The sequence below is a fragment of the Leopardus geoffroyi genome, chromosome B2, assembly GCF_018350155.1.
Source record: "Leopardus geoffroyi isolate Oge1 chromosome B2, O.geoffroyi_Oge1_pat1.0, whole genome shotgun sequence".
NCBI classification, from domain to species: Eukaryota; Metazoa; Chordata; class Mammalia; order Carnivora; family Felidae; genus Leopardus; species Leopardus geoffroyi.
In genome coordinates, this window is record NC_059332.1 from 140,602,698 (window position 1) to 140,626,891 (window position 24,194).

The 24,194-nt window shown below is 43.3% G+C and overlaps 1 long non-coding RNA gene across 1 annotated transcript in view; it reads right to left on the reverse strand.

Annotated features, from left to right (window-relative positions):
- LOC123609209 overlaps nt 1-18,889 on the reverse strand; it is a 37,497-nt gene extending 18,608 nt beyond the window's left edge. Inside the window, exon 1 of the long non-coding RNA XR_006717674.1 lies at nt 18,746-18,889. This is a non-coding gene — a long non-coding RNA (uncharacterized LOC123609209). The remainder of the gene's footprint in view (nt 1-18,745) is intronic.
- Nucleotides 18,890-24,194: the final 5,305 nt, after the last annotated feature.

The window sequence follows — 24,194 nt, forward strand, 5'->3', positions numbered from 1 at the left end:
CTGACCTGAATCCCTCTTCCGATCTATTCTTAACCCCAGAGCCAAAGTTCCTTACGTACAAGTCAGGCCGTGTCACTTCTCCGTGACTCTCCAGTGGCTTCGCATCTCAGTTGAGTAGGAGCCAGAGATGAACGAAATGGGCACCGCCCACCTGCCTCACCCGGTGCTCCCTCTGCAGAATCTTCTCCTACTGCTCTTTCTCTGGCTCATGCTGCCCCAACCCAACTGCTGGGACATTTGCCCGTCCTCTGCATGCCAGGTACACTCTTTTGTCCAATTTTGTGCTCTGGGCTGTGCCCCCCGCCTGAAATGGGATTCCTCCACGTACCTATGTGGCTGGCTCACTCACCTGTTTATTTCGGGTCTTTGCTCCAATGTCACCTTCTCAGCGCATAATATTTCATCTAGAACCCCCTGCCCTAATACTACCGTCCTCCCTTCTCTGCCTCATTTTTCTTAATAGCATTATGTCTATCTTCCCGCATAAGTGTCTTGTTTTCTTTACCATCTTCTTCCTCTGGAATAGAAGTCCCCTGAAGACAGGGATTTTGTCTGTTATACTCACCGCTATGTGACTAGAAGCCTAGCTTCTAGGACAATGCCTGGCATATAGTTTAGGCACAATAAATATCTGTTGAGCAAAAGACATGAGGAATCGGTCTGTCTGTGTGAGGTAAACAGAGGAACAGTGAGGACCAATGAGCAGAAGTTACCAGGGTGCTCAATCTAAGAAATCATATTTCAAGTATCTAGTGTGTTAAGAGATGAGAACAGAAAGCCCCTGTCACTCAAAGTGTCCATGGTGGGTAGGACCTTCCACACCAGGAATGGACCATGTGGCGAGGGATTGGTACGTCACGTTGCACCTGAGAATAAACCACACCGGAGGGTCCTTTCCACAACCAATGCCTAGGATTCCTGCTGTTTGTGTTGAATTCTCTGCTATTTGCATTCATTTTTCAGAAAAGGCTCATACAAGCTCCATTTTCTCTTAACCAGTTAGGAATAGAGGAAGGAGGTTATGTTATAATGAAAAAATACACTCCATGAAATGTGAGTTCCAAATAATCCACTTTTAGCCTGCCTGTCCCCACCTGCCTCCAAGGGCTATGGTAAGCCCATTAAATAAGATTTTAGAAAAATAACCTATACAATAGAAATGTAACAGGGACATGGCAAAAAAGATATCTATACAATATACAAATGTGCTCAGTCTAACATCTGCTTTTGACATGTACAACTTCTGTTCGTCAATGCTGTTTAGGTAGAATTATGACTTTTATCCATACAAAAGCCATGATGGGGAAAAATAATCCGTTATTTGTGGAAAGAGAAAGTTGTGTTCCCTGGCATAAGGAAAGTTTGCGGTGCTTGTTTGTTGCTGATATCATAAACAAAATCTCAGTGGCCGTAATGCCCCCCAATCAATTCTCATATAATAGCAATATCAATCTTGCTGAAGTTTATCAAGATATACAAATTTATTTCCATTCCCAGGAAAAATGTACATTTTTCCCCATAGAAATAAACTCCAAGGAGGCACAATAGAGGCAATTCTAAGAGGCATCATGTAACCAAATACAACCAAATCAGGAAAGCTCAACACTCCAAGAAAGCCCAGGACGGTTCATTCTCTGCTCTGTTTGGCCTGCAGGGTTAAGACACCTGTTTGCTGCTTTCCATTGTTCTTGCTGCTTTTATGGTCTTTCTTGGCTATTGTCAGCTGCCCCGGGGGCCCAGGGGTCGTGTCTCACCCAGCCAGAGGCACAGAAAAGCCCCAAGCCCTGACTCCTTTGGGGTGGATTTCTATCCGGGAAGGGGCATAAAGAAAGGAATCAACGAAAAAAAATCGGTCCTTGGGAGTAATGGAAATTTTCAACCTCACTTTCCCAATTTCCTAAGATACAGACAGCTCTCCCGGTATCAGTCTGCAGGTCGATCAACCGTCAGTGTACGCAGGGGGCTGGCCGCCTCCCTCACTCTTTCCTGGAAAAGGAAATAGGCTTCCTTTTCTGAGATGAAACTCAGCTCGTGAGCCAGGCTACTGTCAAGGCACTTACTGGTTATCCGCCAGCACGGACATGACACGCCAGTTACCCGCACGTGTGGCTGAACACGGAGAGGGGGTGGAAGGGCCTTTCCTCTTTCCAGGAGCAGAAGGTGCTGGATGTGCACGAATACCGTGGAAGGGGGGCTCTGCGGACAGCCTGGCGGCCACTAGTGGGCCAGCATCCGAGGAACGAGGGTCTTGCAGAAGCCTTCCCCAGAGCGGTGGTTTTCCAGGGCCAGGATGATCCCCAGGAGCCTTGGGGAGCGGGGGGGGGAGTGATGGAGCTCAGAGAGCGCTCCTATTTGCATGCAGTTCAGGGAAGGGAGAAGCTGTTTCAAGGCAAAGATTTTAGCTGCACTGGGGAGTGTTGGCCTTTTCAGTGGAGGGACCCAAGAGACGGGCTGTCAAAACAGAAGTCTCTTGCTCAAACTACCCAGCTTCGACAGCATGGGGAGTCCGGAGGGGCTGGAGGCAGAGAAAGGGGGAGACAGAGGGGGTGGGGGTAACGTGCAGAGAAAAGGAAGGGGGATTAGGGCACTTGGGGAGGAATAAAGGACTAGAGAGAATGCATGGCTGTGCGGGTCTGCGAATGTATTCCCTCTGGACAGCACGCCGTAGCGACAAATGGTTTAAAAAATTCATTAATTCAGTTTTACAAATAGAAAGTGGGTTTCTTTGCCTCTCCCCTGATTATTTCTTCCCCGTTCCCTGTTCTACCTGCTTCTCTCCGAAGTGATTCCCACCGAGAGACGGACATGGAGGGGGAGAGCTGAGAAACGGTGCGATAGGCCGCTATTTCTTTGCTCTCTTTCCTTTTTAAAAATCGCGTCAAAGCCCCTTTCCTTCAGTAATCCGTGATATTCCCCGAGGAGCTGAGTTAAGATTTAATTGTGAAATTTGCATAGTAACTCAGCAAATAAATTCTCCCCGTCTCTCATAGACCTTTCACTGCAGAGGGCCATTTTAGTTATAAATCACTTATTTCGAGATCTCGACTGCATCAGCATTTTGTCCCCCCGAGGAAAGCGATAAGGGGGAGAGAAATCCAATGACGTGCGGAGTCAATGTTGGCTTTCGTGTCTCTGTGTAGGGCAGGGGAGAGGCGGAGGCTGGATGCAGAGAACTCACTACTTCCGTCTTCTCACCTGCTGCTTCGCCAAGCAAAACCAGTGTGGTGATGGCCTGGGCCCCTGATGATTCCCAGGAGACTTCGCACACCACCCCCCCCTCCCCTGCCCGCACATGTCATTTTGGGAAATCCAAAGAGGTGAACGGATCCTGACGCCGGCGTGACGGTTCACACGGAAATCCCTGAAAACTTAATGCCCCTAGTATGTGAGCACGTGGGGAAAGAATCCAGAGAGATAATCCAGGAGGGTTGTATTGCTGTGGCAAAATCAGGGTCTCAGAGAGGACATGTCCCCAGCCAAGCTCAAGTCCAGCTAGGTCTTGGGCTCCGTTTGCGACTCAACTTGGAAGAGTGTGTTTTGTTTCGTTTTCTTCCCTCTTTCCCCAGGCTGAAACTAATCTCAGTTCTGGACCATTTCCAGAATGTGGTAAATACCACTTTTTTTGGTTAAGCCAGATCAAACCAATTTCACCAGGGCCCAGAAGACTAAACGTTTTCTATAATATCGTGGCATGATTTATTTTAGCATCACAACTGGCTTCCCCTTTCTAGGTTAGATCCAGCATAAGCATGATTTAGAGAATGAAGGGCTGTCATAGACTGTCGCATGGCTATGACAACAGAAGAAATAAAGTGTCGTCACAGGAAACCAAGCAAGAATACAAGAAGGCCTGAGAAAAGAGGAAAAGAAGTATATTTGGTTATTCACCCTGGGTACCCAATGTCTCTGCCTGGAAATGCCAAAATGTAACTGGGACTGAACAGAGGTCCCTGTTCGACCTGCATCACATCTCTCGGTGCCTGAAAACGTCCAGGTCTCCAGGAAAGAAACCCCAGAACCCCCTTGAAGCAACCGACTTCTCAGGATAATTAGGGGTTAAACGACTAACAAACCAAGGTCTGATCATCCTGGTTTAAAGAATATTGTCACTCTCTGAGAAAAAATTTACAGAGAACAAACAGGGAACTTTATACAGATAACTTGCATTCACCTAAAAATTTGAAGATTGCTGATCAAACGCAAGCCCTGTAGTCATATTTCTTTCAAGCAACTGATTTCAGTTCCTTATTTAGTCTGTAGCTGATCAAAACATGGTGTCCTAATTTTCAAGTTATGCTTGTCAGCCCCGGGAGATCAGTGAACAGTTGAATTCCATAGATGAATCAACAAGTCGGCATATCTCTACCAGAGGCCTGTCTCCCCATTGATACCTGCCAAGTGGTCCTTCACTATGAGTGTTTCCTTTCCTTCTCCTTCCCTAGATCTCCCATTGGAGTTAACATAGGCTTCTAGAATTCAGTTGAAGCTGTTTTTTTCCCTCCTGATTCTATAACTAAATCAATAATAATTTTTCCCTCGAAAATGTTATCATTAGGAATCAAAATAACTACAACGTAGATACTCGCTAGATCAACAATACTTATTTGAAACCAGCATCAGGCTTATTAGCGAGGCCCTAATAATGTTATATTTAAATCAGAAATAAGAAAAGGTGTCCACTGTACCATATTAGTCATTATGGCATTAGAAATGCTGGCTAATGAAAGGAAATAGAAAAAAAAAAAGAAAGAAAAGAAATTCACCAAATTTGTATAAGCATCATTAATAGGAAATATCTTTATAAGTTATATGGTAACTTAAATTCAAAAGAATTCAATAAGAATTAGTATCAAGGTAATGGGAATGTATGATTTAAAAAAAAAAAAAAGTATGCCAGTCACTTTAGCATAAGTAAAATCATGGAAAAATAAGAAAAGTAGAAGTAGCTAGAACAGCAGAGAGAGTTTCCTTGCAAAACCCTGGAGAGTCTCGGTTCCAAACCACCCTAAACACCAGGAACAGAAGTTGGGACCAAAGATGAAGCTTGAGCACAGGAAGATGCATTAAGAGTCAGGGTACACAGGGGTGCCTGGGTGGCTCAGTCGGTTGGGCGGCCGACTTCGGCTCAGGTCATGATCTCACGGTCTGTGAGTTCAAGCCCCGCGTTGGGCTCTGTGCTGACAGCTCAGAGCCTGGAGCCTGTTTCAGATTCTGTGTCTCCCTCTCTCTGACCCTCCCCTGTTCATGATCTGTCTCTCCCTGTCTCAAAAATAAATAAAAAATGTTAAAAAAAAAATTAAAAAAAAAAAAAAAAAGAGTCAGGGTACACAACAACGAATCATCTTCTCGCTCACTACTGTCCTGGCCAGTAGAATGTCTGACAGCCATCATCTCTTTGGAAAATGACGACTCCTCACTAAACAAAAAGAAGGAAGGGCATGGGTGTTGCTTTCAAAGCAAAATCCAACCTGACTTCAGGGGTCTCAAAGCTTAATTGTCACTTCCCTGAGTCATCGACAGCTACCGGTCCACGAACAACATAAGGATTGTGGTAAACATCACACTTGCTCAATTGAATTGCACGAACAGGAACCTTGAGGCGGGAACGAGACTGGAAGAAGAAAGACAAGATAAGCGACATGGGACATAACATGAAGGGACTTTAAAGGAATGATGGCCTCTCATTCCTAGCCTCAGTGAAATTAGGAAGGCATTAATTTGCAAAACAAGCATAGGATAGCATTAAAAAGAAACAGAAGCAAATATGGTAGGAAAACAAGAAAGACCGTTTTCTCGGCAGGAAAACTAGTTGGATGAAACAAAGAATCTCATTCTCGCACCAAAGAAAAGTAAAAGAGAAATAAAGAAATAGGAGGTAAAGGGAAATGATAGAGTTGATCACTTCAGGAGATAAAAATATCTGACTAAGAGGAATTTCAGAAAGAGAACAGAGAAAGCAAAAAGGGGGAGACGAAAGAAATGACATAATAAAGACTTCTCAGAGCTGCGGAAAGACATGAATGGCCAGGAAGAAAAGACCCACGAGAAGTTCCAACGTAATGAGGATCACTATAGTCACACACATTGTCATCAGACCACCAGATATGGACAGACCATTCTAAGAGCTTCAGGAGGAGAAAGCAGGTCACAGAAATGGGTATTAGATCAGTCAGTATCTGCTGTCTAACCAGGAACATTGTATACAAGGATATGATGGAGCTTAGCCTACAGTGTACTAAAGGAACTCTATTTAACATGAAATTCTACAGGCAGCCCATTATCCCTCCACCCTGGCAGAGGACCTGGAAGAGGTAGTCTTACAAAAGGCTGGACCCATGAGGGTCCCAATCCCTTCCACACGTAGCTCCCCGAGTAGTAGTAGAGAAGCTCATATTCTGCGGATAGAAGATGAACGATTCCTGTTTGAAGGACCTGATAAGCTCTGAAAAGAGTCAGAAATTAACATCCGGGGTACTGCGAGTGGAAAGGCTGGGTTTTGGTTCCATTTCCCTAGAGTGAGAGCCACTCATCAGCAATCACATTTTTTTCAGTGCCCTGTGTTTATATACAAATGTACAAACAGGAATCAACAGCTACTTGAAGGAAGCTACAAAATGAAAGAAAGACAAAGCGAGACAAAAACAAACAAGATAAAAGGGATTTGGCATAAATAGGCACAATTAATGCAAACAGCAGCGGAGAAAACTATTTCCAAAAATATTTTCAGTGAGATAAAAGGACACATTAATCAATGAAGTAAGAGCAGCAAACTATAAAAACAATATTCAGTGAATAAGAAAGAAGCCTTAGAAATTGAATTACAATGACAGGAATTTAGAGAATATATCAATAGAAGGTATGACAAATAAGCCTAGAAAGTCTCCCAAAAAAAGGAAAAAAATAACTCAGAGATGGCCAACATGAAAGGGTATAAAATTAGAAGATTAAACCAGAGTGTCCAATATCCAAACATTGGGAATTTCAGAAAGAAATGGCAGAGAAAAAAAAAGATGGGAGTTATAGTAAAACGTCTTAGATATTAGTTCCTACCTTGAGAAATACCATCAAGTGTCCAGCTCGCTAAATAAAAATATCCTCACCAGTTCCTATAATTTTGAAATCACTTGGAAATACACACTGGGAAAAAACAAAAAGATGCTAGAAATTTCCAGAAAAAAAAAATAGGCCACCTATAAAAAGACCAGGGCTATGAAAAATAATTGGCAACTCAAGAGCACCACTGGAAGCTGAAAGACAATGAAAAAATTCTTTCAAGTTTCTGTAGAAATTATTTCTAATCCAGAACTCTAATTCATCCACATATCAAGTGTGAGTGCAGCATAAAGATATTGTCAGACGATAAGAACACATTCATTCATAGGCTCTTAGCAAGCTCCTAGAAGTTGTGCTTCACCAAAACAAGAAATAAACCAAAAGAGGAAAACACAGGGTTCCGTGAACAACGGAGAGGCACAAGGAACTTCCCGGATGAAGATCCAAGGAAGACTCAAGAGGACAGCCGTACATCAGGCCCAGAGAACCATCAGTCCACTTTGGAAAACTCGAAGATAAACAATTGAACAGATAGATTCCCTGAAACATCGAGAAGAGTTTGTAGTTGGGTGATTCATTAAGTCATTTGCCAAAAACTACATGAAACCGACATAAAGCTACAGGGAATAAGTGACTCCAAGAGAAGCAGAAATTTAGCAGAGATTTTTACTCTCTCTGACCGAGCGGTGAACAATGTTTTACGTGAACTCTGCTGTCTCCTAGGGCCAAAGTCCTGAGTTGCAAATCCATCAGAATCTGGTAAAAGATGTAGATTTGGATAGACAGGGAATAGATGCCCAGAAACAGCCTCGATTTCAAGTATAGGAAGATGACCTTAGCCTTCAGGAGCTAGGAAGGCACCAGGGTGAGAGATTTGGTTAGCCTTTTGGTAAAAAAGGAGACAGGGGCCACTTTTGGTGGTAGGAGCTGCTGAACACATGGGCCTCTAATTTGTAAACTGAGTGGCTATAAGTTAAGAATGGCCCCCCTCTGTTTCCTAGGTGTCTTCTCAAGTATCCCTGATCACTCGTCTACAATAGCAACCACCAGCGTTCCCCAGGCCTCTTATTCTGCTTTGTTTTGACTCCTACATACTACCACCTGATAGAGGATACACTTTCTTGATTCATTGTCTGGGTTCCTCCATCCCAATTAGAATGTAAATGAGATTTTGGAGACGAGATTTTGCTTCTATTCCTGCTTGAATTACAGGCACCTAGAGTAGCACCTAGCATAAAGCATGTGCTTAATAAATAGCTGTTGGATAAAGAAGATCAAATTTGACTCTACGTGAGACTCAAATGTAGACTCCATAAATTATTACACAAAATTACATATCCAAATTTTGTTTCTGTAGCACATTTTTTTTTCTTGCCTCTAGAACCACAAAGGGAAATGTCAAATTGCAATTTGACATATTTTGAGCAGCTGTATGACATGGAAGAAAGCCATTTCCTTCAAAATCTCTCAGGACAATACTATCATGAGATATCTGCCTTTCTAACAAAAATTGCTCAGTGAGTAAACATGCGGAAAATACTAAGGCTTTACTCAAAACTATACATTTCTATTATGAATGAAAGCCATTTAATAAACACTGTCAAAAAGTAAAAAAAAAAAAAATTCAGGACAAGAATTACTCACATTTTCTTATGTCATATTTGTATGTTAAACACGATTTATTAAATCGGTGAGGCCCAGCTTTTGCCTTAAAGACCAAAGTTCAGTCGGTTGAGCTTCTGACTTCGGCTCAGGTGTTGACCTCCTGACTTTGGCTCATAGTTTGTGAGTTCAAGCCCCATGTCAGGCTGTGGGCTGACAGCTCAGAGCCTGGAGCCTACTTCGGATTCTGTGTCTCCCTCTCTCTCTGCCCCTCCCCTGCTCACATTGTCTTTCTCAAAACTAAATAAACATTTAAAAAAGAAAATGAACAAATGAACTTTGATAAAAAGCATCTTGGAATGATGCTGGGGAAAAAGATGACACCCATGATAACACAAAGCTGCTCAGCTAACCAAGGTGGCACCCCATCTCCTTGCATATTTCTTGAGGAGGACAACTGTTTTTGAAGTAATTTTCACCCAGACCCTGGAATAAATTAAGAGTAGAGAGGCTGGGTCAGAACGCATGCAAATTCGGGGTGCACATTTGATTATGAACGTGAGATTGGTTGACTTAAGCAATTCTGCTTTCATATTTCACTAATTAGGTAGGGGACATCTCTGATTGTGATGAGCTTGTCCCACTCTAGCTCAGATTTCCTAGGAGACACATTAATTAAAGCAGTTCTCCTTCCTTATGAGCTGAAACTTTACAGAGACGAAGTGCACCTCCCCCTCCCTCATCCTGTCACACACCCAACTCTGTGCCTCCCCCTTGAGAGAAAGAGTGACAGCGAAAACATAAGAGGCAGCACTCGCACTGCAACCCTAGTAAGGTTGTCTGAACAGTTTTAGAAAATTCCAAACAATACAGACATAATAAATCACCAATGGCTCAGAAAGACATGACATGACAGATCTTGCTATAACCACAGGGAGAGAAAAACCATCAGACAAAAACTTTCTAAATGTAAATGTATAAAGCCACACACAAATGCATGAGCAAAAGTACCATATGACAGGCAAGTAGGAGACTTAAAACTAGATGGGTGTCATCCGTTACATGTATTCAGACCATCATTCGAGATAAGGTTCCCTAGGATACGTTCACGAAGCACAGTAACAAACATGAAAGAAGTCCATCTGCCAAGTGCTTGGGGGTGTAATGTAAATAAGGACACAGGGCACTTGATGTGTCTCCTGTCATCATGGGCCATGTCGTGGGAAAACCATAGAGTCAGGAAAAGCTATTCTTTCTTCTCTTTCACTCTCCCCCTTTTCCACCATTATTGTCAACACGAACACACACCTGAGGTGTTGGGATTTGACAAATGGAGGCAGAACAGCAAAATGAGAAGAGCTCAGACTCTGGACGGAAACCAACCCAGGCTTGGCTCTCATTCCTGTGACGTCTTCTCTGTAATTCCTCAAGCAGTTTCCAACCACATTCTTCATATTTAAAATGTAAATAATAGTATAAACTTAGCAATTTGTAAAGCCAATGTAATAATGTAAAGTTCTCTACATTAATTTTAGTGTCTTTGAAACAGCATCCACTAAATAGTAGCCCTTTCCTGTTATCAACATACATCAAAAAATCACACTTCCACTGGTCTATCTCGTATATTTTCGGAATGAGGAAGTATAGAGAATCAGCAGAGGAGATCAGAAAATTCCACATATGCTCACTAGGCAATCTAAAATGAATGTCTTTTTTATTGAGGCAACAAATATTTATTGTCAACTATATGCCAGAAATCATCTGCATTTGTCAAAGTTCTGATCTTATCTAACAAAACTATCATAACAGAGGGCGGGTGCTTTGCAGGATTAGTCATAATTTGAGTGAGTTAATGTGCTTATTAACTATATATACTGGATTGATGTCCATTAGTTGCATAATTAGAGACAGAGCGAGAGTGAGACGAGAGGGGACAGAGAGCAATCTCTCTATTTAGTGATCTTGAAGCCAAGACAGGAATGGTTATTTCTCTCTGATATGTATCCCCGAGTCCCTAAGAACATATCTGATTATAAAAATGAATATACACAGCCCATAATATAGTCATAAGGGAGCGCTGAATGGCTAAGGCTCAGACAAGAACTTGTAAAAAAAAAAAAATCTTTTTGGTGAAAATTGTGCACGAAAGAAATAAAGTAGATACTAAAGACGCACCACCCACTTTTCCAGAAATAAGATTTGTACAGATTTTACTGAAGATCTCTGTCTTGGTCAGCTTAGGCTTCTATAACACAAATCCTGTACCATGGTTTTGGTGGCTTAGACAGCAAACATTCAGTTCTCAGAGTTCCAGAGGCCGGGAAGTCCAAGCTCAAGGCACTGGGAGACTGGGTGTCTGGTGAGACCCCCCCCCCCCCCACCGCCTTCCTGGTTTGCAGAGAGCTGCCTTCCCATTGTATTCTCACATGGCAGAGAGAAAAAAAAACAAAAAACAAAAAACAAAAACTCCAGTCCCTTAATCCCCTTATAAGGGTACTAATCTCATTCGTGAGGGTTTCTAACAACCTCCCCAAGTCTCCCCCTCCAAATGCCAACCCACTGGGGATTAAAGCTTCGCCCTGCGGATTGGGAGGGGAGCACAAACGTTCAATAGCAATCTCCATGAGTCTTTCCGTCATCTATCTGAACCCTCTATGCACTGCAATGGATTCTAGAATTATTCCAGTTCTAGGACTGTTACAGAACAGAGGCACATTCACAACAGACAGCTTTTGAAGGAAATCCAGGAAGACCCATGGGACAGATTACTGTAACTCAGCTCAGAAGACACGGTTCTACTCCTCACTGCATTTCTGCAGTGGCTTGCAGAATAAATTGCTCCATCTTTCTAAACCTGCTGTATTCCCTGAATAAGGTGAAAGTAATGGTTCTCAGATTCTGACCTCAGAGAAGCCTTGAGGATCCACAGAGCAATTTTATAAAGAGGTTTCCGTAGATCCAAGGGAATAATGATGGGTGGGTGAACAAGAGCACAGCTTCAGTTGTATTGCTGTTCCACCTGCTAGAGAAAAGTCTTGCACAGTTACGTGACAGACCTCTCCTAAGCCTTTAGGTTCTGTGCAGAGGGGAGCGTATCAGCTCTGTCATGTTCTGTAGTAAAACCGGGGTTAAGAATTCAGGGCCGTCTCACAGAGCTGACAAATGAGAGGGGAACTGCTTCTATCAGGAATGCTGTGAGGCTCTGTGGGTCGGAGAAAATGGGAATCAGAATGGTTGGGTTTTCTTGGCATGCCCCTAAACAAGAGGTGCGGGAAATTCCTATTGTCCAATTCTTTCAGAAACCAGGGAGAAGCAGGATTCAAGGGAACGCCTTGAGAGAAGGTCTAAGGGTTGCTTATTTCATCTAAACCAATTTTCCCGTTCCCTGCTGTTTACCAAGATCAGCAAGCCACACATTTGTATCTGTCCCTGTGTTGATCTCTCACTGGAAATGTCTTTTGGTTCCAATTCGAATTCATTTGGGTGCCTGGAAAGAGATGTTACTAGTTATAAAGCCATGCCAAGATTGTTTCCAGACTACGTACTTCCTTTTCTAAACCCAGAGACCCATGTTTGGGATGCCTTGACATAAAAAGTGACAAAGATTAAAGAAATACAGACATGAGGCTGCATAATTTAAAATTACATAGACAGGATTTTTCCAGAAACCCTTTTTTAACGTACAGTAAATCCAACTTTCTAAAGGCCCTGGGCTGGGTTTATCTCTAAGTATCTTTGGGGAAACTGTGATGTATATTAATCCACTCTTCCGCGTCTTTAGCTCAGGGTATAGAAATACATCAGCTACCATCTTGCAAACCTAGGACAAGGTAGTCTTTCCCTCCCTCTGCCTGGGCTTCTTCAGCAACCAGAGATGGGCTAGGAATGTAGGGCTAATAACTGTGATGCTATAATGTCCTGCAAAAAATAGGTTCTCTACAATAAAGACATACCTATCTCCGTATTAAGGAGATCGTGGCGGTTTAGGTTAGAGAATTTCCTAAAGGCATCTTTTAAAATAAGGTAGATAAGGGGAAAATGAGTGCACAAAATCCATTTGGGCTTCCAAAAAACTTTAGTGACTTTTTGGGTTAACTTGGTAAGTACTTAAGGCAAAATATAAAATCCCATTATGGATTTTTAGAGCTGGTTAAGAGAGGGAAACGAAAGAAGAGAAATCAATGGTCATTCCTCAGCCTCAGACAAAGTTAATAGTTACTGCCTTAAGAATCTGATTACAGTTAATCCTCTGGTGCTAATTTTCTTCCATATATTTATTAACAACATGGAAGTGTAAAATGTGCTGATAAAGAATAATTACACAGTCTGTCAAGGCTAGGAAAAATTGTGAGGATGGCAGAAATAAGTCACAGAGATGGCCAAGGAAAGAAATTCAGCTTAGATAAGGAAAAGTGACACTGTGCTGGAAATCACTTCCAATAATCTTCCCCAAATCCCTCAAAGTGAATACGAGATGTTACAGGGAAGCCTTTATGGGTAGCCAAAGCACCGTCCCCCTTGATTCTAAGCACCAAGATCAGTTTTAGCCAGGTCAGTTTAAACAAGACACAGCAGAATTCAAAATCAGACTGACAAGGGTGCCCAAAACAAAACAAACAAAACAAAACAAAATCAAAACCTGAACAGGCTGTTCTGGGGAAAGACGTTAACACTTAATAAGTCCAACATGGCAGACAGTGACTCCAGGAACTGGTGGATAACTGGAAACAATTGCTCTACGTTCGTTGTACCTTGAATGATTCATGCTTCATCCTAAGTAGAGCTACTCTGAAATACCTCCCTACACTGCACCTTCAAAATGGGTGGATTATTGCAAAGCCTCTCAATTAGTAATTGTAGCCTCTCAACTGTTACCTGTTAATAACTACTCATTGACAGAAGGGGGAAAGGGTTAAAAGGTGCCCAATGCAAACTGTGCCCTTTGTTGTCATCTCATCTTTCCTCTGCTGACACACTTCTGGGGACCCATAGGATCTGTCACCAAGGACCACGTTCAAGTATTCTGCTTTGCTACACAGCCAAATATTGTTTAACTTCTTGAAAATTGAGTTTTTGACCCTCTGACTTTTCAATTAAGAGGACTGGGTTCTGTTTTTGTTTTTAGAAAACAAGAAAGCTGGTCACTTTGCAGCACATTTGTAGGGTTTCTGGAATCACTCATAGATTTTTGTGGACCAAAGGCTATCCAACAGTGAGAACACGATTTCAGGATGGCGTCCTCTGCCGGGGGTATGTTGCTGAATTGTCTCTTCATGCCCAATCAGTCAGATGATGTGTATTCTGCGAATAAAACCTTGGCTCTTTTTCTGTAAATCTAAGCCAAGTAATACAAAGAGAATAAAAAGCCATGACGGAAATAGTCATCCTAAAATGCCCATCTTCTTGATCATGTTGAAAAATTTTCCAGATGCAACTTTCCACCTAAAAGTCTGTCAGGGGGAGGCAGTTATAAGATGACAAAGTAACGATAACACTGTCTCTTTCTTTCCCCCTAAATAAACCAAAATAAGGGAAGGGGACGGGGACACAAAAGAAATGCTGTTTTCCATGAAAACAGAATCACCTAGGACCCAAGCCAAAATATATATATTTTAAAAAATACTCAAGGGCGCTTTCGCAGCTCAGTCGGTTAAGCGTCCACCTCTTGGTTTCAGCTCAGGTCACGATGTCACAGTTCGTGCGATCACACACTGCGTTGGCTTCTGTGCTGACAACACAAAGCCTGCTTGGGATTCTCTCTCTTTTTCCCTCTGTCTCTGCCCCTCCCCAGCTTTCTCGTGCTCTAAATAAACAAACAAACAAATAAACAAACAAACATTTAAAAACATATACAAAGTACCCACCAAATGCAATGAAAGTTGCACCAGAGTGAGGGAGAACACGAGGAAAGATGCCTTCCCCTGTAGATCTAAAAGGATTTTCCCAAAGTAGTCTACAAAACTGGTTGTCCAAGGCTTGCCGAGGATGGGAGCCCCACAAATGTAGGGTTGGGACCCAATGGACTGTAGCTGGAGTGCAGAGGAACCATAAGGAATCCAGCCCTTGCAATGGACTTGAAACCACTGCATATGCTGGGATATGCCAATCCCTGAAGTTAGAGTAACATGACCGTACTCATCTGCTCGGGCTGCCCTAACAAAGTACCACACTGAGTGGCTTGAACACCAGGAATTTCTCGTCTCACAGTTCTGGAGGCTCAAAGTCCAGGATCAACATGTCAGAAGGATTGGTTCCTTCTGAAGGTGCTAGAGACGGACCTGTTCGATGCCTCTCTCTTGGCTTTTGCTAGTTGTTGGCAATCTTTAGACTTCCTTGGCTTGTGATGTATCATCTAATCTCTGCGTCCGTATTCATATGGTACTCCCCTCTATGTGTGTTTAGCTCTGTGTCTCTACTCTTCTTCTTAGAAGGACGCCAGCCATATTGGACTAAGGGCCCACCCTCCTCCAGTATGACCTCTTCTTAACTTAACTAATTACACCCACAATGACCCTATTTCCTAATAAAGTCATATTCTAAGGTCCTGGGAAGAACATGAATTTTGGGAGAATGTAATTCAACATAATTTTGTGACCCAGTATGGCTGGTATCCCTCAGGCTTCTGGCACAGGCAGTAGAAAATTGGAGAAATATATTATCATCCCATGCCTTGTATCATTACATATATGGAATAGGAACACATGTTCCAGCAGCAGTGGATACAAAGTGAATTGAATTTGTAAGCTTCAAATAAAAGAAAAAGATTCCTGTATCTTCCTTTAGTATACGCAAGCTAGACAAACAAACGAATAAGTAAAATAATCAGGCACCCAAGAGAGATAAAAAAAAAAAAGATAATAGAAATTAGCTTCAGACTTTTCTACCACAGTATTCAGAGCGAGGTATATAGCAAGTTCCTAAGGAAAAAGAGCATGACCCAAGAATTTATGCCTTGTTATATTATTGCTCAGAAAGAAAGGCAATTAGGATATAATACCTATAACACTTTGAAAAAAGCTAACAGAGGGTTGGAATACAATTTTGCAAACTTGAATGAAGTCAAAACATGCTCATACCCTCAACCCCATTCAAATCCACTCTTAAGCATTTAATGTAGAGAGACCCTCACACACGTAGACAGTGAGCAACTTACAAACGTTCAGAGAAGCACTCTTCATACAGGCCCCATATTGGAAACAGCCTACTATCCATCAATAGGAGACTGTGTTGTATTCCAGGAGTTGACAGATTGTTTTTATAAAAGGCCAGACAGTAAATATTTTCAGTTCTGCGGGTCATATTGGTCTGCTTCAGCCACCCAGCTCCGCTGTTGTAAAAAGCAGCCATAAACCATTCGTAAATGAGCAGGCCCGACGGTGTTCCAATAAAACTTTATTTGTAAAATCGGATGGAAGGCTGGGTTTGGGGAACCTCTGAGGTATAAGGATATAACAAAAAATAAAAGTGACAAATGTGCAAAAAACGAATTGGAAGGATGCACACAAAACTAGAAGACATCCTTAAGGCAAAGAGATGAATAAGAAGTCGTAGTAAAAGGATTGTTGAAAATGATTTTAAGTTGGTGAATTGCTTTCAGATTCAGGTGCAGAAATTAGGTCCAAACAATTGGCTACTTGTGAGAACACACACACAGATGAATCAACCCGTACCCTGAACCTGAAGCCAATACTTACACTTCCGAAGGAAGCACCCAAATAACAGGTAAAGCACTATACCTCCCAGAAACATAACTCTTGATTTTCCAAATATTCCATCTGTTCCATAAAAATATATTTCTATTTTTAAGAACATGACCTTCTTTTGTGAAACTCATTTTGAACTAAAATAATTTATTCTCTAAAAATATTTGAATCAATCTTAGTTAAAAGGAATCGAATATTAATTGCAAACATGGTCACCAATTTCCTGTTACATGAAAAATAGACTCCACAATATTTTCTCTCAATAGCCCAACCTCACAAAGCCAATCTTTTGCTCTTTCTCCAACAGATCTTCCACTTTTTCTACATACCCAGACACTGAAACTACTCAGAAGTGTGGGGAGGAGATGTTGAGAAATCCCTTATTTATTGACTCACGGAAAATTAGATTCACATGTTATGCATGAATAAGTTTTTCTGAATACCTGTCTGGTGCCTCACCAGTCAATGGCTAAGGATGAGAAATACTTAACTCTACAAATGGCAAAGGAAATATGTGGCAAGGTGTCTGATGATGAGAAATGAAGGAGGAGGTGAAGAAATGACCAGATATTATGGTATTAAACACAACAACAGTAGGAATTGAGCCATTATACATGCAAGCACTGAGACTCACAGGTGCCAAGGAATCTATCCAAGGGTCACACACAAAAATGTGGCAGATCCAGGACTCAGATCCAAGTTGATCAACCTCAAAATGGGCATTTATACATAAGTAGTTAGAATTTGCTGTATTGTAAAAATCTGGGGCACTTTCTTCATGAGAACCTCAGGTCATGAAACATAATGGCTATGCGTTTCCTGGGCTGCAGAGGAAAGAACTAGATTGAGAACAACCAGTCATCACTCAATGACTATCTATTGTACGTGTAGCACTGTTTTCAGTCCTGAACAGAAACAGCAAACCCAAGAGAAAAGAACTGAGAATCAAGCACATCACGCACGTAACAGCCGTGATCACAAAATATTTGTTGAATTAGTGGATGAATGACTGAGTGAATGCCTATGTCAATATTGTGACCCTTGGACTCTAAGTTTACTAGAATATTAACATATCTACATGATGGGGGACACCTGGGTGGCTCAGGTGGTTAAGTATCCAACTGTTGGTTTCAGCTCAGATCATGATCTCATGGTTCATGAGTTTGAGTCCCGCATCAGGTTCTACGCTGACAGTGCAGAACCTGCTTGGGATTCTTTCTTTCTCTGCCCCTCCCCTCAAAATAAATAAATAAACTTAAAAAAAATCTATATGATGGAATCAAAACTGTCATTATGGAAGAAGCAAGCTCCAAAGTGCTTTCTAGAGGGTCTCTCTCTCTCTCATTCTCTCTCTCTCTCTCTCTCATGCACACACACGCACACGCACACACACACACACACACACACACACACAGAGAAGGTGCTCATCAACTCCCCTAGACACAAGTCTTGCCCTAGACTTGGCAAACTGCCTTTTCTGCCCAACCCACAGGATTGAGCATCTGAAGTGAAGCGGAAAAGAAGGGCTGAAATGAAGGCATATTTGGGCAAAAACCTTGAGAGATGAAAAGAAGAGAGAGACTGCAAGCACAATTAGAGAGTATTAAATACAAAGTGTTATCAGACAGGGGCAGAGTAACAGCGAGCTACAACCTGTCAGCTCTGTGAACAAATTCCTGGTGTTCGACACCTCTCACTCTTCCCCCTCCCTTTCCCTCTCTGCCAGACTCATAAAACTGAGGAGACACCCTCCAGATCTTTTAAATGTGTTTGGGTGGGATGATTCCCGCCCCCCCTGCCCCCCCCCCGCCCCGACAGCCACGCATTGTACTAAGACTCCAGCACCGTGGTGAGGCAAGATCGGGAGTACTCAAATTCATTCCTTGTTACTTTGATGGCCTCGGCTGCCTTCATTTTTCCCTCCCCAGGAACCTCAGCTGAGAGAGCAAGAAAATGATGCTTCCTCGTTCAGGACAAGAAAAATGCTCTAGAGGTGAGTTTGAAGTGTTCAAGGTCGGGGGGAACATGTCATACTCATTCTGGAAAGGCATTCCGCTGCCAAGTGTTGGCCAGGAAGGAGAGGAATAAAAACATATGGAAAGAAAAGGGAATACAGACTTTCCTTATGGTATAGGCTCTGTGAGACAGAGAAGAGTATGCCTTCCACTCACCGGAAGATTCAGGAGGAAAGCCTTCTTATAATTCTGCAGCCCAGTGCTGACAGCCCTTGGCATATTTTCAGCAGGAGGTACATTAACAAATAAGGAAAAGCATCCCCCTGGGCCTCTAATAACATTTATTTCATGCATCATTTCCTCCAAGGAATAGTAGGCTGTGTATTTTTTATTCCTGGTGCGCCCTGTCTGAGAAATAACGGCCAAGCTCACCTGTTTACTTCGGTGTGTTTTACAACCCTCCTTAAGCTTTGTTTGTCTTTCTCCAGTTTCTTCTTCTTCTCCTCCCGTACGCCACACTACGGAGGTCTGAATACAAGGGACACAGATGCTAATACACCGGCTAGATTTATGGAATCTGCAGTATCTCGGGCAAGCCATCTCAAGTCTTTTATGGAAGGAGGCAGAGGAAGCATCCAAAATAAATAACTCAAATGGCCCATGCAGTATAAACTAAAATTAGGGTAAATAAATGAATACTAGCGTGATTCCCAAGCTTCCATCAACTCTGTCAGCCCTAAGTGCCTACCAGGGGCTCTTGGCTTCTCCGCGGACCAGATTTAGCCTGAGTCTAAATAGGTGCCCCTGGGCCCAGCTGCACAGACTGGCCACACAGACGTTCTTCTTGGCCCTATGGTGAGGCCATTGCGCTTTGGAGGCCCGTGTCTGGTGATTGAGAGAGTCATTCCCAGCTCTGGTCTCCATCTTACTCATTTCCTCACCAAACCCATGAACTAAAATCCCGGCACGTCTCCCCCATCCCCTGCCCCAGGGCCTGTTCTGGAAAGAAAATGGAAAAAATTGATCTTTCCCTGCCATCTTAAGGGCCCTCTTTTCCGAATCCTCAGCCCTCGTGGCAAAATGAGCCCCCGCCAAGAACCCAGCCTGAGGGCGGTGGGAAAGCCCTGGCCTGCCCTCCCCCAGGGAGAGGACAAAGCTAATGGCCACGTCCACGCTGGGGCTGCAACGCGGTGAGCCACAGTAACGACTTAGAAAAACGGTTGTGAGAAAATGTTAAATGTAAATCAGAAGATGGAACTATGTCTCCATTACAGTTACAACCACATAAAAATGCACTCATTTGGTAAGAGAACCCAGAACGTGAAGAAAGGAAAATGGCCATTGCTGGCCATGGTGAATCCCAGGCAAAATTTTTCTTTCATTTCGCTTGTCATTAGCGTATTATGTTCTTCGTGTGACCTGGAAAATGCGTGCCATGCCTGATCGCGCGAGGCCGCAGTGCCGTCGGAAGCTGGGAAACAATGGCCAAGCTCACACCAGCTTCAGGTTCGGTTTCCTGGAACCTGCGAGTAGGTTGAAAATGCCGCCAGCTCACCACGCAGAGGCCCTGCGACTGGCTGCAGAGGTGACCCACTCTACCCCTCCCGCCTTGTCACCCCTTCCTCCTGTCCCATCTGGCTGCTCTGAGGGCTTGGGAAAGCTTCTGGGCTGTCTGAGGAATAGACGGCCAAATTACCCCCACATTGACACAGGAACAAGGGCGTTTGTGTCCTGTTGCCTTTTCAAGCCACCCAGGCAAAAGTCAAGCTTTTCACGAGTGTGTGGTATCAAGCCCCATCGTCATCATTTATGAACGGCCCCGGATTGGGGCACCTGACTGAGCGGTCGGTGGAGCATGTGACTTTTAATCGCGGCGTCGTGAGCTCGAGCCCCACATTGGACGTGGAGCCTACTTAAAAAAGTAATAACTAATCGCCCGGGTTTATTTCACGGTACGTTAGGTTTTGTACAGACCACTTTAAATCCGTGCCAGAAATGCTTGAATACCGTGTGTTCAGAATGTCCAGGGAACCTGAAAGAAAGAAAAGGAACAAGGTCCGTGCCCCTGGTAATAGCAACTAAGAGGCTCTCAGTTGGGTGTGGGGGAGCCGTGGTCACACAAGACTCGAAGGGGTGAGCTATGGTACACAAGGCACATTGCTTCCCACGTTATGCTTGTGTAAACAGAGTCACATTTGTAACCTAAGAACCATTCTTTTCACGTCATCAGTTTAAGGACTAGAGAACAATGCTGTGAGTCATTTGCTGGGTACGTATTGTAGGGTAAAGAAGGGTAGCGGGGCAGAGGGTAGATGGCAGAATAATCTTTAAGAAAGGGAGGAAAAAAAAAAATAAGACAATGGAAAGTGAGTAATCAGGTTGAGAAAGAAGTCGTCCGGGAAAGATTTACAGCGGAATTCCCCATTTCCTTCCCCACTGAGGGCTACCTTTATTACTTTTCTCAGTTGGGTGCATGTTTTCACAGATTTTTGTCTACTCACCACACATCTCTTGCTTGCTGATTAATTTGCTTCCTCATTCGTGTTCACCGATGGCATGCAGAATTGCCAGCTGGAGTTGGTCATCGTCACAGACTAACGTATATTAGTACAACTGATTTAAAATGACTCCTCCCCCACCCCCCAAAATGGTGACGTCATGGTGAATAATCGCAGCCTTACTGCAGAGAACCACTGATTTTTGAAATATTGAAAATAGCTCAAGAGTCCAGGTGTTATTATTCCGGAGGGCTGAGGGGCGCGAGGACCCTGGGTTAGACACCATCGTGGTGAGGTCTGGGACATCCAAGAATACCATGGAGCATGGAGCATACACTCAGCCAGCAGGTGGCTGGGCTTGAACATGGTAAATTTGCTCAGGGGAAGATGCTTATGAGTCCCCTGGGAAGGTTCACAGTTGCTGGAGGCCTTTGGCCAAGGGCTGTGAGGCTGAGGAAGTCTGGGGAGAGGCAGATGGCCTCCCTACGTGGACTTGAGTTCCAGTTCCCAATTTCTCCCCAAATCTATCTTTCATTACCTTTCCTGGGGTTACTTGGCTGACCACATTTTTCACAATTGTGTGTGTTTGGGTTTTAAAGGCACAGTAGCTTATCATTCTTTCTCTGGAGACCTGAAGTGTATAAGATTGCCATTATTACTTTCAAATCTGGACTCTCTGTGTTCTCACTCTGGACTCCATTATACCCTATATACCACAAAGGGACAAAAGAAAGAAATCGTGTATGTCTCTCAACCCACAAGCGCGTTACAAGCTGGACTCTAAGCGAAGCACACAGTGTGGCGGGAGGAGAATGAAGGTCCCCTGTAGGTGGCTGTCACGGGCCAACAGGGCTCACAGGCATCACGGTTAGAAGGGGAGCTGCTTGAGCAGAAGGAGAAAAGCAGGCCTTCTCTAGGCCAAACCTGTGGGTGCGGGAGCTTCCAGACGAGGAATTGAGTTTCATCTACAATTAAATCACCACTTCAGCAGCCATTTCCCGAGGAGTATCTCAGAACAGGTCAGCGGAGAAGCCTCCTGGTAAGGGACTAGCATTCTTTCACTTTGTTTAAGCCAGCAATTCTCAAGGTAATTTACCCACCGAAATCTTCCGTGCCACATGTATTAAGGCCCCTCACATCCGATTAACTGGATGGAAACAGCGAGCAGAGGGTTTGGCATGTGGAAAATCCTCGGGCTGGTCGAGTGGCAATTGCAAAGCTGAGACCAGAAATACTGATTTACAAACCCAGAGGATTCACAGAAGGAGATGCAAACACTCAAGAAAGGAGTTCACAAGAGAAGTCAGATGAGATTGGAAGTTTAAACTCTGGATGTTATTTGGATATCCTAAAAAGAGGGATGGGGGTGTTGTTTGGATATCCTAAAAAGAGGGAAAGGGGTGGGGGCAAAGCAGAGAAGAAACCGCCTGAGTGTGGACTAGGTTTCTGTGGCTGCTGTAACAAAATGCTACAAACTGGGTTACTCCGATAGAAATATATTCTCTCAGCTCTACAGGCCAGAGACCCCAAATCATTATCATGGGACTGAAATCAAGATGTCAGCAGGGCAACATTCCTTCCGGAAGCTCTAAGAACTCCTTCCTTGTCTCTCTCCGTGTCTGGAGGCTGCTGGCATTCATTGGTTTGTGGGTGTGTCATTCCAATCTCAAGACCAATATCTTCAAATATCTCTTTGCTCTGTCTTCCCACCACCTTCTCTTCCGTGTGTGTGTGTGTGTGTGTGTGTGTCCGGTCTTCCTTTTGTCTCTCTCATAAGGATGCTTGTGACTGTATTTTAGGGCTCCCCCGGATAATCCAGGAAAATCTATCTCAAGATTTTAACGTACTTGCGTCTTCAAAAATTCTTGTATTTTTTTTTGCTCTTACTATGTATATATAAGTATATATTTGTATTTATGTACCTATGTATATGTGTACGTTTTCCCCGTATAAGGTTACATTCCAGGTTCTAGGAAATAGGAAATGACTAACTTTCAAGGGCCATGTCTCAAACAGCCACCTAAGGTAAGGAAATAATTTGGAAGTCAAGGAGGAAGAAGCTGTTAAGAAGGAGGGTGATCAAGGTTGTCAATGGTGCAGACCTAACAATAAAGAGGGAAATTTATTTATTTATTTATTTATTTATTTATTTATTTATTATTATTTTTTTAACAAATGTGCTTTTTTTTTTAATGTTTATTTATTTTTGAGAAAGATAGACAGTATGTGAGCAGGGGAGGGAGAGAGAGAGAGGGAGCCATAGAATTCAAAGCAGGCTCCAGGCTCTGAGCTGTCAGCACAGAGCCTGATGTGGGGCTCGAACTCACGAACCGTGAGATGGTGACCTGAGCCAAAGTCGGACACTTAACCGACTGAGCCACCCAGGCGCCCCTAAAGAGGGAAATTTAAAGAAAAGCTTGGATTTGGGGTCCACTGCACTTGTCTTCTGCTGTCCTTTCAACCCAGCCAGACCCATGTCATGCTTTTCGTGAGCGAGTGTGTGGATCTCAAGCCATACCTCATCATTGATATATTGCCCAGGCAATTTAATGGTATGTTAAGTTCTATACAGACAATGGTGGCCATGACTGATCCGGCCATATGGCAAAGCAGGGAGGAGAAATGGGAAACCAAAAAGTATAAAGATGAAGACCCTCTTTCACCTTCTCCTTTCAACTTAACGGTCACAATCCATAGCTAAATTATATTTCATAGATGTCCCTGTGCTGGTATATGTTGTCGTGTAGTAATTTTTTTTTTTTTTTTTAACGTTTATTTATTTTTGAGACAGAGAGAGACACAGCATGAACGGGGGAGGGGCAGAGAGAGAGGGAGACACAGAATCAGAAACAGGCTCCAGGCTCTGAGCCATCAGCCCAGAGCCCGACGCGGGGCTCGAACTCACGGACCGCGAGATCGTGACCTGAGCTGAAGTCGGACGCTTAACCGACTGAGCCACCCAGGCGCCCCTGTCGTGTAGTAATTTTTAATTAAAAAAAAAAAAGAAAATAGCTCAGTGAAGACTGTTGTCTGCTTTTTCGTGCTTGTGTATCTGTTGAATAATATTTTTCCAATGCCTGCTGCCTTCGACAAGAAAGAAAGTTCGCCATGTCCTCTAAATTGTGTGATTTTCCTCGGTCTGCTGTTCCCCTGCCTTTTTCCCCTTTTTTCCCCTTCCTTCTTTTTTCCCTCTTTTTTCCCTCTCTGTTCCCCACTTTACTTGGCCTTCTTCACCCATCTCCCAACAAGGAACCCTGAACTCCAGAAGGTCCAGCCTTTATCTAAACACAGTTTAGAGAGAAGGAAGAGTCATGAGCATAGTGGAAAAGAAGGACCTTGCAAGAATAACAAAGCTTTCATTATATTTATGTTGGAAAGACTAA